The sequence below is a fragment of the Trachemys scripta genome, chromosome 6 (assembly GCF_013100865.1).
Source record: "Trachemys scripta elegans isolate TJP31775 chromosome 6, CAS_Tse_1.0, whole genome shotgun sequence".
Taxonomy (NCBI): Eukaryota; Metazoa; Chordata; order Testudines; family Emydidae; genus Trachemys; species Trachemys scripta.
The window spans coordinates 52,677,145-52,693,085 of record NC_048303.1 but is presented as its reverse complement, the minus strand read 5'-3'; the positions used below and the strand labels follow the sequence as shown (position 1 = coordinate 52,693,085).

The 15,941-nt window shown below is 39.8% G+C and overlaps 1 long non-coding RNA gene across 4 annotated transcripts in view; it reads left to right on the top strand.

The window, feature by feature from the left end:
* Positions 1-15,941, top strand: part of LOC117879523 — a 168,306-nt gene that overhangs the window by 60,313 nt on the left and 92,052 nt on the right. The window contains exon 3 of one of the 4 annotated variants that reach the window (XR_004646295.1): positions 10,417-10,522. The exons of the other annotated variants lie outside the window; for them this stretch is intronic. This is a non-coding gene — a long non-coding RNA (uncharacterized LOC117879523). The remainder of the gene's footprint in view (positions 1-10,416; positions 10,523-15,941) is intronic. 4 annotated transcript variants of the gene reach the window in all.

Below are 15,941 nucleotides of genomic sequence, written 5' to 3'. Positions count from 1 at the left end.
GTACATAATGATTCAAGACTGGAGCTGAAGAACAACCCAAACTGGAATTTGGTCACATCACTGATGTCTAGCACTGATTAAGCTGTTTGACTTGAACTGCAAAAGTACATTTAATCAGTTAATGTTGGAATGTGAACTGCATCTGCAAATCGTCAGTGGTTTACTCAAATGCTATGTATGTCTTTAAAAAGTCTGTAGAATCTTTTTTGATATATATATTTATTGTTCTCCAAATGGATAGCCACAAACTTTTTTTGGCATGTGTGACTGGTATATTTTTACTTTTAGCTTGGTTTGTAGGGTACTGGTCACGTGAGGCATGCAAGATGATGGAGGTCTTAGTGGTGTCTCTGGTATCCCTGACCAAGTGAGGGATCAAATGCCATTTTCCTTTGATTTCTCAGAAAAATGACATTTAAGATGGGCCTTCTGATCTTGCTATAAAAATCTGGAAGAAAATATTTTCTCCTAGTACTAGCTATAATTCTTGTTGTTGTGTGACATTTATTACCTTCTGTAATTCCTTTGGGAATTTTTGTTTTTTATTTAACCTGACATAAGTATCTGTCGGTTTTATAAGGGGACATTATTTTTTGCACTATCTGCCAGAGGTCTGTGTTGTATTATTCCTGGACAGAGACAGTGCACCTTCCTGTAATTCCTCCAATTAGTGGGAAATGTCTTAAAATTTTCATCACTTAATATTTTGTGTGACAAAAGAATCTCCTGGTTTTACAAGGAGGAAATCCATTTGTTTTACTGATATCTGTGTATCAGAGTTCTTTTGCACCATCAAACTTAGAATCCTTAACACCATATACACGCTTGTAATCTCCCTAATTAGTGGAGTATTAGTATTGTTACCATTTAATGTTTTGCCTGACTTGTCTCCCAGTCCTAAAGGGGAATTTTCTCACATGCATGTGTATAGATTCATAGATTCCAAGGCCAGGAGGGACGATTGTAATCATCTAGTCTGACCTCCTGCATAACACAGGCCATAGAATTTTCCCAAAATAACTCCCAGAGCAAATCTTTCAGAAAAACATCTAATCCGGATTTTAAAATGGTCATTGATAGAGAATCCACCGTGACCCTTGACAAAATTATCCCAATGGTTAAATTGCCTCACTGTTACAAATTTATACCTTATTTCCAGTCTGAATTTGTCTAACTTTAACTTCCAGCCATTGGATCATGTTATAGCTTTCTCTGCTAGAATGAACAGCCCACTATAAAATATAAGTACTTACAGATGTGTGACTGCACACTTTGTGTGAATGTGAACATAAATTTTGTGTTCACATGACCTCAAATTGTTTATGACTTTACAGTTTGCAATTCATATGCACATTGGATAGGTGGGTAAATTAATGAAATACTATGATAACTAGATTTGGGAGTTTCACCCTATTCTTGTGAAATCCATTACCATGGGATATCTAATGACCTTGCTTTTATACTCATCCAAAACATGATTCTTCTGACAAAATAATGCACTATGTTGACACAGATTTAATTCTCACTCATGCTACCTATTGATTAACAAAAAAACTTCTGGTAGCACCTGAGTGTCTTCCATACAAACACTGACCTGATCCATCCACACTTAGTTTCTGAGATCTGTTAATATCCAATCTTGAGACAGGCTGGCTGCCGATAATTATATTTTCTTGTACCACCCTAAAAAATTCCTTTCCTTAGTGTTGACTCTTCTTAAATATTTGGAGATGGTTATGAAATCAAGTACACTTATTGTAAACTTTTTTCATGTTTATCTATTTTCCTTCCAGTTTATCAACATATTTTTGGTCCTAAATTGTCCAGAACTGTACACAATATTCTAGATATAGCATCATCAGAACCGCGTAGATAAAAATATCCCTTCCCAACTCATGTGATTTAATGACATTTTGTATTCAGGCCAAGATAGAAGAAGCTTTTTCCCCCTGCCAAACTGTATTGAAAAACCTTATTTCTAATTTCTTGTTGATTGTCAACTGTATTTTCAGAGATGCTATGCACCCAAACCTTCTATTGAAGTAAAGGGAACCACCCTGAACTTTAAAAAAGCAGACCATAGGTCTCTTGGAGCATGACTGCTTTCCATGTGATTTATTTCCCTCTCATTGAATATCTGTACTTCATTTTATGTTTCCTATTTATAGGGCCAGGCCAGTATTGTAAAAAAAAATTGAGACCATCCATGCAACTAAAACTTGCAAATTTATTTTGATGATTTTATGTTCAATATTTTTCTTTCCATTAATATTTGTATGAGCAAAGCTGCAGAAAGAGATCCACCGATATTTGAATACATATGTATTTACATGAGTATTTCCAGTAGAAGTGTTTGCATAGCCATCTTGAAAGAACTTTGTGGGTTTGGAAAAGTGGGAATGGGAGGAGGGAGGTTTCAACAGAGGACAAGGAGGAGAAACAAAAACATATAAATATAAAATGAACAGCAGTCTTGAGTATGTGTGAGAATTGTTGAGGGCTGTGACAATAGTGTTCCTGCAGCCCTTCTGGGATAGAGAGATATTTAATCGTCCCATTGTTGCCTGGAGTACATCCTGGCATTGTGATGGAATGATTGCCTCATAAATGATATTCTTTGGTACCACTTGTGAAGGAGGCATTTAAAGGGATGTGCTGCACTGTGTCCGAAGTGGTCACTGCTCGAGTCACAAAGGGCTAGACAAGCTCCTTGTAATGGCGTATTGTGGAGGAAAAACAAGCAACAGCAGCACCAGAGTAGAAAGTATGTGAGAAACCCCATCAAGAGAATGTGGTGGAAGAAGATATACATGTTGTGCTTAATGCCAGCATGTCCTGTGTAACAGCACTCACTTGGCTATCACGCTCATTAGAAGGCAGTGGGAACTTGGATGAACTTCAATGAAGTCCTGAGGCTACTGTCAGTGCAAGACCAAGCTCCAGAAGAGGTTCAGTGTCTGCAGCAGAAGCAGTAGGATGTTGACATACAGGAAGGTACTGAAGAGGCCTTTCCTCGGAGGATGACGATAAAGGACATATAACTCTGTCCTGAACTTGCTGCTAAGGAGCTCCCCTTGCTGTGCACACTGGACCATATACTAGGACTGATTTAGCACTGTCATTGAAAAGAGATAATTTTATTTGTTTAGTACTGTTAGCTTTCCATTTTTATTCAGTAAGATTTTTAAAAAAAAAAAAATTTTGCAAGATATTGTTTAAATGGTTATAGCTCTACTTTAATATTACTAGTTGTAGTTTAATGCTTTCCAGGAACTATTACACATCATTACACATTATTTGAAATGATCCTTTCATGTGACCCATCTGCTGCAAACAAGTTTTCCCCTCCTTTTTTCTTTTAAATATCAAAGGAACCTTTTTTATTTGGTTAAAGATATCCAGAATATAAAGGGTGTCAGACAGAGTGAGCACTGATGTTTGCAGTATTTCATTTTCTAGGAGCTTGTAAGTTTTTTCTTACAACATTTGAGAGAATGACTTTTTCCAGGAATTGTTTTCAAGAAGTTAAAGAAATACAATTCCTAGAATCTTTTGTATTTCTCCAGTCATTTAACTAACTAATAAAAACATTATGTATGTGTGTGATAAACATTTTTAAAGTCTGCTAAACAATCTGTAAGTCAAATAAATCTTGTTTCTATTGGAAATATATGTCTATTTCTTTCCTTCAGCCAGGAGGAACCCTAGTTTTTTTTTAAATCTAAGATCTACGTACATAGTTAAGTACAATGATCTTCTGTATGGAAAAGATTTAACATTGCCTAGAATTCCTTAAACTTATTTATCTACTGCTCATTCTCAAGTTCCCTCTTCTATCCCACCTTCCTGGGAGATTCAAAACCCCCATCAGCCCATCATCCTGTTTATAAAGATTTGGTCATCCAATCAGGGAATAGAAACAATACTATGTGAATTAGTGACAAAAATAACCTTTTATTCTTTTAGTCTTGCAGAGTCAACATAGTTAAGAGAGACTGAGCTGGAGTCTATTCCTTCTTGAATATCAAAAATAGACTTAGGCTCTGAACCTGCAAACACTTACACCTGTATTTAATTTTATAGATGTTAATAGTCTCATTGAAGTCTATGCATAAAGTTAAGTGTTTATGTGTTTGCAGCATCAAGGCCTTGTTTACTAAATTTCAATTGCAAGATTAAACAGTAACACCTGTGCCACCTTATTAAAGGCCATATAGTTTCACAGGTGTAACTGAGGCCAGAATTTAACCTGTAAAACCTTTATTATTGATGAAAAGGTGTTATCCTATCCACTCTTAACTTTCAGATCCCAAGACTGAGTTTGTGAGGATGGTAGTTAGAAAAATGTTGCTTATAAACTGACTAAATTGATATTGAACAACTAGGAGATAATAAATAAGGAACCTGGGATGCTATGCTTATAGTCACATCTCAAGGTAGAGTTACATTTTAACTCTTTCCAAGTTTTTCCTGCTACTATCAAGACCCATACTATTGCTGACAAAGATAAGGGTTTGGCAAGTCTGGAAATCACTAAGGGATGGCCTGTTGTTTTTGAATATTAAGCACTCTGGAGCTTTTCCTATTTTCATTGATACCTTAAATAGATTAATATGCCTCTGACCTGCAGTACCTTTGGAGCACATGAGATCTGCAAATAGCTGCTGGCCCATCAGGTTATCTAGATAGACCTATTGAGATCCTGCACCATGGATTTTGTGAAATATAGAGACAACTTTTAAAAAGAGCTTCTAATGCTCTACTCTTAGGCAAACAAAGACTTCAGGGGGGCTATTCACTTGAGTAAAGATATGCACGTGCCTAAGTGTTATCAGAATCACCTAATTAGCTGAAGGCTTAATTTTGAACTTAGAACCAGTTGAAAGCATAAAATTAGAAGCTGGACCGAGGCCCTTTTAAACTTTTGGTCTATAACGGAGTAAAAACAACCCTTGGATCAAAGGATATGGTGGGTTTGATAAAACTGCTTTTGAAAAAGCTTCTATTCTAAAATATGGATTGCTGTATGCACAAAGTACCATGTTACATTTCTGATTATTTTCTTACAAAATAAATATACCAATGTAATCATTTTTATCAATAATGTTCTTGGGCACTTCAGACTGATGTACTATGTGTGTGAATTGCATAATGAGATTTTAGTCATTACATAATTACACAGGAGTTTTTTTTGTTTCCTTCTGCTCCCCCATCTGTTTGTCTGTATCTGTCTGTTGTCTCTTCTCTCATAGTTGGATTGTAAACTCTTTGGGGCATGGACCATCTTTTTTTCTGTGTTTGTGCAGCACCGAGCACAATGAGTTTCTAGGTCCAGATCCACAGTTTCTTAGGCACCTGAATCTACTGACTCCAGGTAACAGGTTCCCATTTGTGGATCACTAATCAGAAAGAGTCACATTCCTACAGCCTGGGCGTATGTGCCTATTTCTGAGAAAGGGGCAGGGTCTAGCACACACCCCATTATTCAGCATCTCCTTTCAGCTAATTTAGGTGGCTCCCCATATAGCCTGCTGGCTTTTGTAGATCCTGTCTAAGGAACCTATGTCTCCCCATTTATAGGATAGGGAGCACCTAACTCAGGCTTTGCAGATCACAGTGTTGCTCCTGTGATTTTTCTAGGCACCAATGCTCAACTTTCCAATACCCTAAGTACCTTTGTAGATCCTACTCTGGGTCCATGACTGAGGTTCAAAGGCATATCACAAAACAAATAATAGTAATAATAATGAGAAGACAGCACAGAAAAGTAACTGAAAGAAGTCTCCATTATGCTTCTTTTAGATGAGTAATCAAATTATATATCAAAATAGTACTTGATAAAGTAATCCTCTATTGCAAACAATTACTTAAAAAAATCTGATTACATTAATATCCTTAGTAAGGGTGTTACTTAATTTAACTTACCAGAACTCTCCCAAAATTTTGGGTTCTCTTAGGTGTTTGGATGGAGTTCAGACCAATTCATTTTTTTTTTCTGAGTTGGTCTGATCATCTATGTAGATGTTTTATTCCTATCGTTAAAATGTGTAGGAGAAATAAAACATCAGCAATTTCTCTGTAACTGATAGTATTTCAATAGGAAGAGTTAAATGGCTGTTTCAGAGTAATTAAATGTATAATCAGAAAAAAATATCTAATTATATATTTTTTTTAAATTACACTAGTAGAAAATGAAATAATAAGAAGAAATCATTAGTTTAATTAAGGGTCAACTAAAAAGCCCTAGCCTAGATGAAATGACTTTTGTTTTAAAGAATTATAAAGGCTCCAATCCTGTAAACTCTTGGGCGCCCCTGCTGCAATTGATAGCTTAAGGGCAGACTATGTACCCACATGGGGTCCCAATGAAGTTAGCAGAGCTCTGTGTGGATTCAACACAGCGGTATGCCCACATGTTGTCACTTGCTGGATTAGGACCTTACGCACATGCTTAATTTTACACACTTGAGTCATCCCATTGAGCTCAAATGGGGGAGATGGTCTTATAGAATAGCCATGGCTGGAGTATAAATTATTATTATGGACGTTATGCAAACACAGAAAAGAGACAATCCCAGCCTTGGGGGGTTTACAATCAAAAAGACACAACAGGCAAATTAGTATTTGAAGAATTGACACCACATTTTTAGTTACATTTGTTATTGTTGGGTTTTTTTCATCTCCAATTTACTTGCCAAAACTCACAAAGGAAAATATTTCAAAAATAGCTAGAAAGCACTATGACTTCTAAGCAATATTTTGGATATCTTGTTATTACATACTTTGATGTCACTCAAACTCATGGTACTTAAATTTTGTAGAAAGGCAATATTTTGAGAGTGCAACATATCACAGAACAAAATGGTGAATCTTTTAGCATGAAACCTTGGTTAAAATATGTTGCCTCTTTTACACAGTGTATGATAGTAGTTAAGAAATGTTAATACTAATAATACAATAAATCCAGTTTATATAAGACCTCTATCCTGTATGTGACTATATAAATCATTATAACCCAATGTTCTTATGTCAAAACAGTATTCAAATGCAATATTGTGTTATGACTTTATTTAATGATATATAATAAAACATTGTTAAATGAACATTTTTCTTAAAGATGCCATAGGCCCAGGTCTGTGTATTTTCTGACATTACTCAGACTACTCAAACCCAGACAAGAAAGTGTTTGACAAAAAACTCATGTTTTCCTGAATGTATGTGATTTTTGTGGTGCTATTTCCTACTCTCCGCTGTAGACCACAGTTAATTGTCAGAATTTGCTTTTACTTTGTGTGATAATTCAGTGCTTGTGAAAGGGGCTAGTCTATTTGACCTAAGTAGTAGGAGAAGCAGCCCTCAAAGAGGGGAGGGATCACATAGAGTTGTAGTTAGTCTTCTGTGGCAATAAGGAAGGAAGGCAGGATTTCCCCTACATCAATACAGCACTGTGTGCTATCTTGTGCTACAAAACACTGCTATGGGGAAACAAATTAAATGCTTGACTTTCCTATATACAAATGTTATTCATTTACAAATCCATATCTAATCTTGTCAGAAGTATGAGATAAATAATCTTTAGCTCTGATATAACGCTCTTTTGTTTGTAGGTCTCAAAGTGCTTTACAAAGGAAGGTACCCTTACCCCTATTTTACAGGTGGGAAACTGAAGCATGTGATTTATTTCCCCCAAAGTCACAGTGAAATAATATTACCTTGCTCTTATATAACATCTTTCATTGTAGCTCTCAAAGTGCTTCAGAATCTTTACATGCATTTCTCCTCACAATTCTCCTGTGAGGTAAGGAAGTGCTATTATACCCATTTTTACTGATGGGAAACTGAGGCACACAGAGCCTAAGTGACTTGCCCAAGATCATACAGGAAGTCTGTGGCAAGTAGAGAATTGAACCTGTGTCTCCCAACTTCTAGGCCAGTGCCCAAACCAAAGAAGAGAGTCCATGTCTAATAGCATAGTTACTGGACTTCACTGGACTTCCATTTAAGAGGCCTGTTTTGTACAGAACATGTTACATTTTGGGTTGAGACACCAAAAGTTAAGTGATTTTACAGATTTATTCCTGCAGTCTCCTTTCTTTCTTTCTTTCTTTCTTTCTTTCTTGTTACTCTGAAGTGTGCTACCTATTTAAGCCCAAATACTCCCCCATTGACACAGTAGGACCATATGGTTCCACTGCATGTATAGTGAGAGGATACAAAGGGCCAGATTTTTGAAGAGTCGAGGTGGGTGAGGTGAGATATTCTACTAGAACAACTTCAGTTGGTGGAAGAGACAAGCTTTTGAGCTTACACAGAGCCCTTCTTCAGGTTTGGGAAAAGTAATCAGAGTATCACATCTTCATACAAGCATAATGGGTTAACACAAGTTGCTGATGACCAGTTACAGTGCAATAGGCAATTAATACCTTTGCAGTCATAGAACAAAGGAAAGTTACAATTTGTTGTAATGAGCCATAAAAACAGTGTCTCTGTTGAGTCCATGATTTTTGGTGTCTAGCAGAGTTATCCATTGAAATTCCCAGGATTACTTTTGAAGGTGTTGTGTAAGTTTCCTTTGAAGACAAGGAATGAGAGGTCAGATATGGATGATCAGTTTTTAAAATGTGTTTGCCCATGGGAGAAAGGGTGTTTTTGTCTTTTATAATTATTCCGTGTGAGTTTGTAGAGAGCAAAGTGATTGTCTGGTTTTACTCACATAGTTCTGGATTATTTGATGCACTGGATGAGGTACACCATGTGTTGTGATAGGCATGTGTAGGACCCGTAGATCTTGCAAGTAGGTTAAGGGGGTGTGCTGTAGCAGTGGAGATAATGTCTGCAGGTTTTGCATCTCTTGTTGTGGCAGGATCTGCTGCTGCTTTGAGTTTGCGTGTTCTGGTCTGTGTTCTGGTCTGTGGGGAGATGCGGTCTCCATCAAGTATAGGTTGTAACTCCTTAATGATATCCCTATATGGGTTCCAGTGCGGGGTGGTAGGTGACAATGAGGTGTATAGGGTAAGAGGGTTTTTTTCCATATTGAAGCAGGTTCTCTTGGGACATCTGGGAGGCTCGTTCCATTATGTGATCTACTTCTCTGGTGGAGTGTCCTTGCTTAGTGGAGGCAATTTTAAGTGTATTATGGTGTGTATCCTGGACTTTCTTCTTGGAGCATATTCTGTGTAATCTGAGTGTCTGACTGTAGATAACAGATTTCCTAGTGTATCTGAAGTGGTTACTGGATCTGTGGGGTTCCATTGCTGAAGTTGATCATGGTGTCCAGGAAGCTGATGTTGGTGCAGGAGTATTCCAAAGAGAGTTTGATGGATGGATGATGGTGGTTAAAGTTGTGGTGGAGTTTAGGTTTTGTGCCTAGAGGATGATAATATCATTAACATATCTCAGGTATATCATTGGTACATCAGATTTTTGAAGGTATGTAAGCACCTCAAGATACAGATAGGTGCCTATTGAGATTTTCAAAAGTGCCTAGATGCCTAATTCCAATGGAAACTATTCTAGCCCTTTTGCTTAGATACCAACTATTCTGGGACTTCATTTGATGATATGGTAACAAACACAATATGGAAATCTAAGACAAATAGATTTTGCTTGCCCTCCAGAATTCCCCAGCACCCAGCAAAGTTACTTAAATGGGGGTCTGTAGGAAGGACTTGGAGCTTAATGCCATCTTTCATGCCATTGTTCCACATATGGAACTCCCATGGCTGTCAATGGGAGTTTTGAGATGGATTGATGACAGGAAAAAACTGTTATATTTACAGGTTCATTCTTTTATTTACTAATTATTCACTTCACTGCATTTCATAATCTCATTTGATTTTTGTGCACAGTAAATGTATTTTTAAAGAAGTCTATTGCATTAACCTTTATTAATAGAATATCTAGCACTTAACATAATAAAAAAGGTTAGAGTTACACTGAGGTAATATGCTCCACAATAGGGAATGTGGCAGGTAGTATATCATCATCATTTCCCCCATTTTACAGAGGTAATGAGACTGAGAGAGGTAGAATGATTTACCTGAAGTCCTGGAGCGAGTCAGTGTCAGAGCTGGGATTAAGATCCAGGGTTTCCCAGTGCCCATTCCCACATTCAGACCATTTGATAATGCTACTTCATGTGCTCTCTTACTACTATATATATATATATAGATTTGTTATAACAACTATGTTAAAGAGAAAATTACCTGAAACATAAAATACGTAATTATTTTTGTGCCCTGCTATCTATAAACTGAAAGATATATTTTCTCTCAGTAGATAAGCACATATATGCATTAGTGTATTGCACATAAAGTGAAAGATTCTGTCCTTTAAAGTTATTTTTTACTCAGAAAAATGAACATGCTTTGCAACAAACAACTTTTTCTAATACAGTTTAATAATTCTATGTTTCAGAATAGAAGATGGTTTATGACTTATGTTGTAGAGAAGAATGACTGAAATGACTGTTTGGAATTATTCTGGAATTAGGCTAGAATGAGGTCCTCTCTGCCAATCTAAGGTAATATTGCTGAAAGGCAAGAAATTCAAAGTGATATATGTCCAGCTGACTGTGTGTTGACAGTGTGAGGCCTGGCAAAAGTTCCATATGCCTGAAGCCAAAAGAGCCAGGAAACTGGATAAACCTGGGATGTCATCACTCTGTGAGACATGGGAAACACAAAGCCCTTTCTAAAAGGTATTTAGTCAATGGGAGCAGAAGAAATATTAAAACCTTCTACATGTCGTCAGGTGATGTACAGAATTTACTGACAATTAAAGTCAAAAGTTCTGTCACAACAAGCTAGCATCTTGAAGTTGCAGTGAAAACTGCCAAGGAGTTATTTACCAATCAACCTATTATAGAACGTGAAATACAATCACATGCTAGTTTTCAGTTAATTTGTAGAGAAAAACTTTCCAACATCACAAATCCCATTAAAAAAAAACGCACAGTCAGTTTTAAATGAAAAAGTGGACAATTAATCATAGATGTTCCAATCCTGCAAGGGGCTAAGTGCCCTCTTGGAGTCAGTGACCGTAATTCTGATCCCCCTTATCCTGGTGTAAATCAGGCCTGTGGAGTTAGCTTGGTATAAAATGAGAGCAGAATGAGGCCCAGTTAGTAAAGTAACAGGATTTGGCATATAATATGCATCAAAACTAGTGTGATTTTTCTTTAAGTTGTATCTGTATAGAAGCAGAAAATACATTGAAGTTTGAGGTATACCTTGTTCTGTCTGACTCTGCTTCCTTGAGGTTATATAAATTATCTACTCCCTCTTCACTTTATATATCAATCTGGTCTCTAAAAGATATTATTATATAATAACTTTCACTAATTGTTTCTCCCCTTTGAGTACTTAAAAACTTGGTTGTGTTGACAATAGTAAAGGATAATGAATGGTTGTTAAGTTGTCAGCAGTGCAAAATAAAGTATTCAGTCTCTGGTAATAATTTTGGTGAGATAAAGTCAATATGATTTTACTGATATTATGCCATTATGCTTTTGTCATCTTATAAAAAAAACCCTTCACATTAATAAATAAATTAATAATTTTATTATTTATAAAACACCCCCACCAAAGTACTCAAATTGCTATACAATAATACATTTAAAACATTCTAAAACATATTACAGACAATACTGCAAATCCTTAATGTTCAGAAATCATATTTACTTCAGCAGGTTTGACTTGTTCTATAAACATAGGGTTAGCAAAACTGGGCCCTTAGTATTACAAAGCACAAAATACAAAAAAAGCAATAGGCATGAAAATAGGAACAGTCTGATGGATTTTAAAAAAATGGTTTGAATGAGAGTTTCCCATAACTTTATCAGGCACTTTAGATATGTATCCATGTATATGCAAGTTAATTTAAAGTTAATGAATGTCCTGTGCACTAGAACTCACCAGTAAGATTTATAGGTGTATTATCCTCTCTTAAAGACAAATGCTGCACACATGTGCACACAGTATCCTTTTGTGGAAGTTGGATGCTTTTAACTGAGACGGATTTTGGCTCAATCCAAGTATGGAATGCTCAATAATGTTATTAGGAATAAGGCATATGTTGAAAAGGGAAATATACTCTCTAGTTTTTAGTGGGCTCTAATTTTAGAATCCACTTAAATGTTTAGATTGTTTTGAAGCACTTCTTTAATGTTATATTATTCTCTGACACCAATGCCCTGCCCATCTACTACTATCAGAGCACTTCACTTAAACAATATTTTATTAATTTTGAATACAAAAAGATGCTTACTCTCTTTAATACTTTTAATCGTAGCACTAGTCTTATTCTTTGCAGTTTTTAATGAGATCTCAAATTGATTTTGCTGCTATTATGCACCTTAGTCTTTTGTTCATTATGCATAACTCAGGTGCTGATGATTTATGGTACAGCCTAAAACAATGGAGGCTGTTGCTTAGCTAGAACACTGTAAAGGAAAGTCTCCTGTAAAGTTTAGTTTCTTGGAGGCTCTAAATCATGTCTTGAAGACTGAAGTCCTTTATTGAAGTCCAGAACATGTACAGGAATAGAAAGTTCCCTACATTGCTCCACCACTGCTCCTCAGGCTGGTTTTGAAGGAATGTTGTCTCCAGACCCGTTCAGTCCTTGGTCTTTTTGCTGACACTGCCAATGGTGATTTGTGTTATGATGTGGACATCTGTCCACTAGGAATTACACTCAGACCACCACCATGTTTTATACTAGGATCATGAGAATCTGTCTGCAAGCTCTTTGGATTTTTTTTCATAATTTAATTTTAGGCGGTTTTGTGTTTGAAAGTGTCATTTTTTTCATGAAATTTTGTGAACGAGGTGTTTTCACATCTAAAATATAAAGACGTGTAAATTTTGCTTGATTTTTTAATTGTCAGTGTAGCTTCGATTGAAAATGGGCCTACATTTCACCCAAAATGTTGCCCATATTTGAGAAAATTTAACTTTTTTCAAAATTAAATGACCTAACTACCAGGGGTATTCTGAGGATTAACGAACTAATCGACAAAATCCTGTTTGCCATATTCCTATAAGTAGTCTGCTTGTGTCAAATTCTGCTCTCGGTTACAGTGGTGGGGCTACTCGCATGAGTAAGGCAAGCTGGATTTGATTCAGTGTTTGTACAGGCTTTTGAAGAATTTTGAAAGCACTTGCTATATAAGGGCTGGTCCACACTAACCCCCCACTTTGAACTAAGATACGCAACTTCAGCTATGTGAACAACGTAGCTGAAGTCGAAGTATCTTAGTTCGAACTTACCGCGGGTCCAGACACGGCAGGCAGGCTCCCCCGTCGACTCCGCGTACTCCTCTTGCGGAGCAGGAGTACTGGAGTTGACGGTGAGCACTTCCAGGATCGATTTATTACGTATAGACAAGACGCGATAAATCGATCCCAGAAGATTGATTGCTTACCGCCGGACCCGGAGGTAAGTATAGACGTACCCTAAGTGGGACAAAGGCTTTTGGGTGTGATCCTCTAAGGTACTCATGTGCCTGAGTCCCATTTTTAGGCACCGGTGAGATCCACAAAACTCTGGCTTGGCTGCCACCTAATCCTATGAGCACCTAACCTCACTTGGCACTTAAGTTTTTACAGAAAAAGCTCCTGAGGAGCCTAAGTTTTTGACTCTGAGAACACGTACTGCATCCTATTAGTGAACTGGGGAAGACAGGCATTCAGCTGCCTATGTATTGTCTGGGGACCCAATATGGTAGATGAGCTCGGAGTCCACCTATTGGATTGAGCCACTCACACAAAACAGCTGGGGGAGGAGGAGCTCCCTTATAATCTTTAGTGTAGTGGTTAGGGCACTTACCTGAGACGTGGCAGATCTCTGTTCAAATCCCCTCTCTCCCTCATGAGGAGGGGATACTTGAACTGGGAATCTCCCACTTCCTGGGTGAGTACTTGTCATGTTCTGGGATGCAGTCCAGACCAGTGAGGATCTGTATCACTACCTGCCCTGTAACCCTGAGTGCCTTCAATGCTCTGCTGCTGTGGCTCACAGGTTGGATGCTGACAGCCCACAGACAAGCATACCCTGAGTGTCTGTGTGACAAGCAGCTCTGAACCAGCAACTCTGATCCCAGCAGCCTTCTTGTTACATCACAGCCATGGTCTGATATATGCCAGCATTGGTTATGCCTGGCAATCAACACCCCAGACGTGCCATTTTTCTGAATTGCCAGGGGATGCTTGACCCCCCACTCTACCTCTTCCTTCAACCCCCATCCCTGCCTCCCTCTTCCCACCCTGTTCCATCCCCTCCTCTGAGTGTGCTCTGCGCTCACCCTTCCCCTTCCTTCCTAGTGCCTTCTGCCATCAAGTACCATCAAGGTGGCAGAACCACATTCCTTTGTCTAGGTGGGGTAACTTCAGTCCAGTCTGGCAGACACTTGAACAAGATCTTTCCCAATATGTTTATGATTTTGAATTTGTCTTCTGCACATGCACCATACAATAATATTAATGATCAATATGTTATTAGCTTTCTATTGATATCTTACATGGCACCTTTTAGACACAGGTTATGACATTACTGAGTTGGGGTACACTGAACTGATCAGACCAGCTGAAACTCACTACCAGACACCAGTGAGCCCCTTGCCTTCTTGTATTATTAGGGTCTCGGTACCCTATTACCTAAGCTAAAGTTTATAATGAAAGACCTCCTCCCTTTCTGCCTACTCCCAGCTCTTTTGTTTCAGGCCTTGCATCAACGTAGGCAGTTGAATGCCCCCAGTTTGTTAGGGTTACCATATTTTGAGCCTCCAAAAGGAGGACACATGGGGCCCCGGCCCCAGCCCCAGCCCCGCCCATGCCCACGCCCCAACTCCGCCTCTTCCCTAAAGTCCCCGCCCCAACTCCGCCCCCTCCCCTGCTTCCCGCGAACATTTGATTCGCGGGAAGCCTGAAGCAGGTAAGGGAGGTGTGGGGGGAGGAGGCGCGGCCCAGTCTGGTCCCCCCGGCCTCTCCAGCTTGGGTCGGCTCGGGCCCTGGGGTGCCGGCCCCGGGCCTGAGCACCCCCGGCCCGCCCAGCACTGCCAGTCCCCAGGCCCCCGGCCGAGCACCCCCGGCCCGCTCAGTACCCCCCGGCCCAGCCCCTGGGCCCCCAGCCGAGCACCCCCGGCCCGCTCGGCACTGCCGGCCCCCAGCGCTCGGCACCCCCGGCACCGCCAGCGCTCGGCGCCCCCCGGCACCGCCGGCCCCCGGCGCTCGGCCCCGCCAGCCCCCGGCACCACCAGTGCTCGGCCCCGCTGGCCCCCGGCACCGCCGGCCCCAGGCACCACCGGCCCCCAGCACTCGGCTCGGCCCCGCCGGCCCCCGGAGCTCAGCCCCAGGCACCGCAGGCCCCCGGCGCTTGGCACCGCCGGCCCCCGGCAAGGCCCCGCCATTCCCGATTTTCCCGGACATGTCCGGCTTTTTGGGATTTCCCCCCGGACGAGGATTTGGAGCCCAAAAAGCCGGACATGTCTGGGAAAATCCGGACGTATGGTAACCCTACAGTTTGTGGATCACTAAGCAGAGACAAGCACATCCCTGGACTTTGGCACCTATCTGCAAAAGAGAGGCAGTGCTTAGAACAGATCCCTCTCATTGGTATCTTCCAGTGGCTAGCTTAGGTAGCTCCCTGCCTAGCATGCTGGCTTTTGTGGATAGTAGCTCAAAGTGCCTAATTCTCCATTCATTGTATAGGACCCTCAGTGCCTAACTCACGGTTTGTGAGATTTTCTAGGCACATAAAAGGCACTCAGCTTAAGTCACTTAGAGAATCCCACCCTTTGTACTTCCCATAGGCACCGAGTTTCTATCTGCCAGGGGGTGCTCCCCCTGGCTCTGCCCAGGCCCTGCCCCCACTCCACTCCTTCCCTAATGCTCCACCCCACCCTAATGCCCCACCCCGCCCTGCCTCTTCCCGGCCCCACCCCA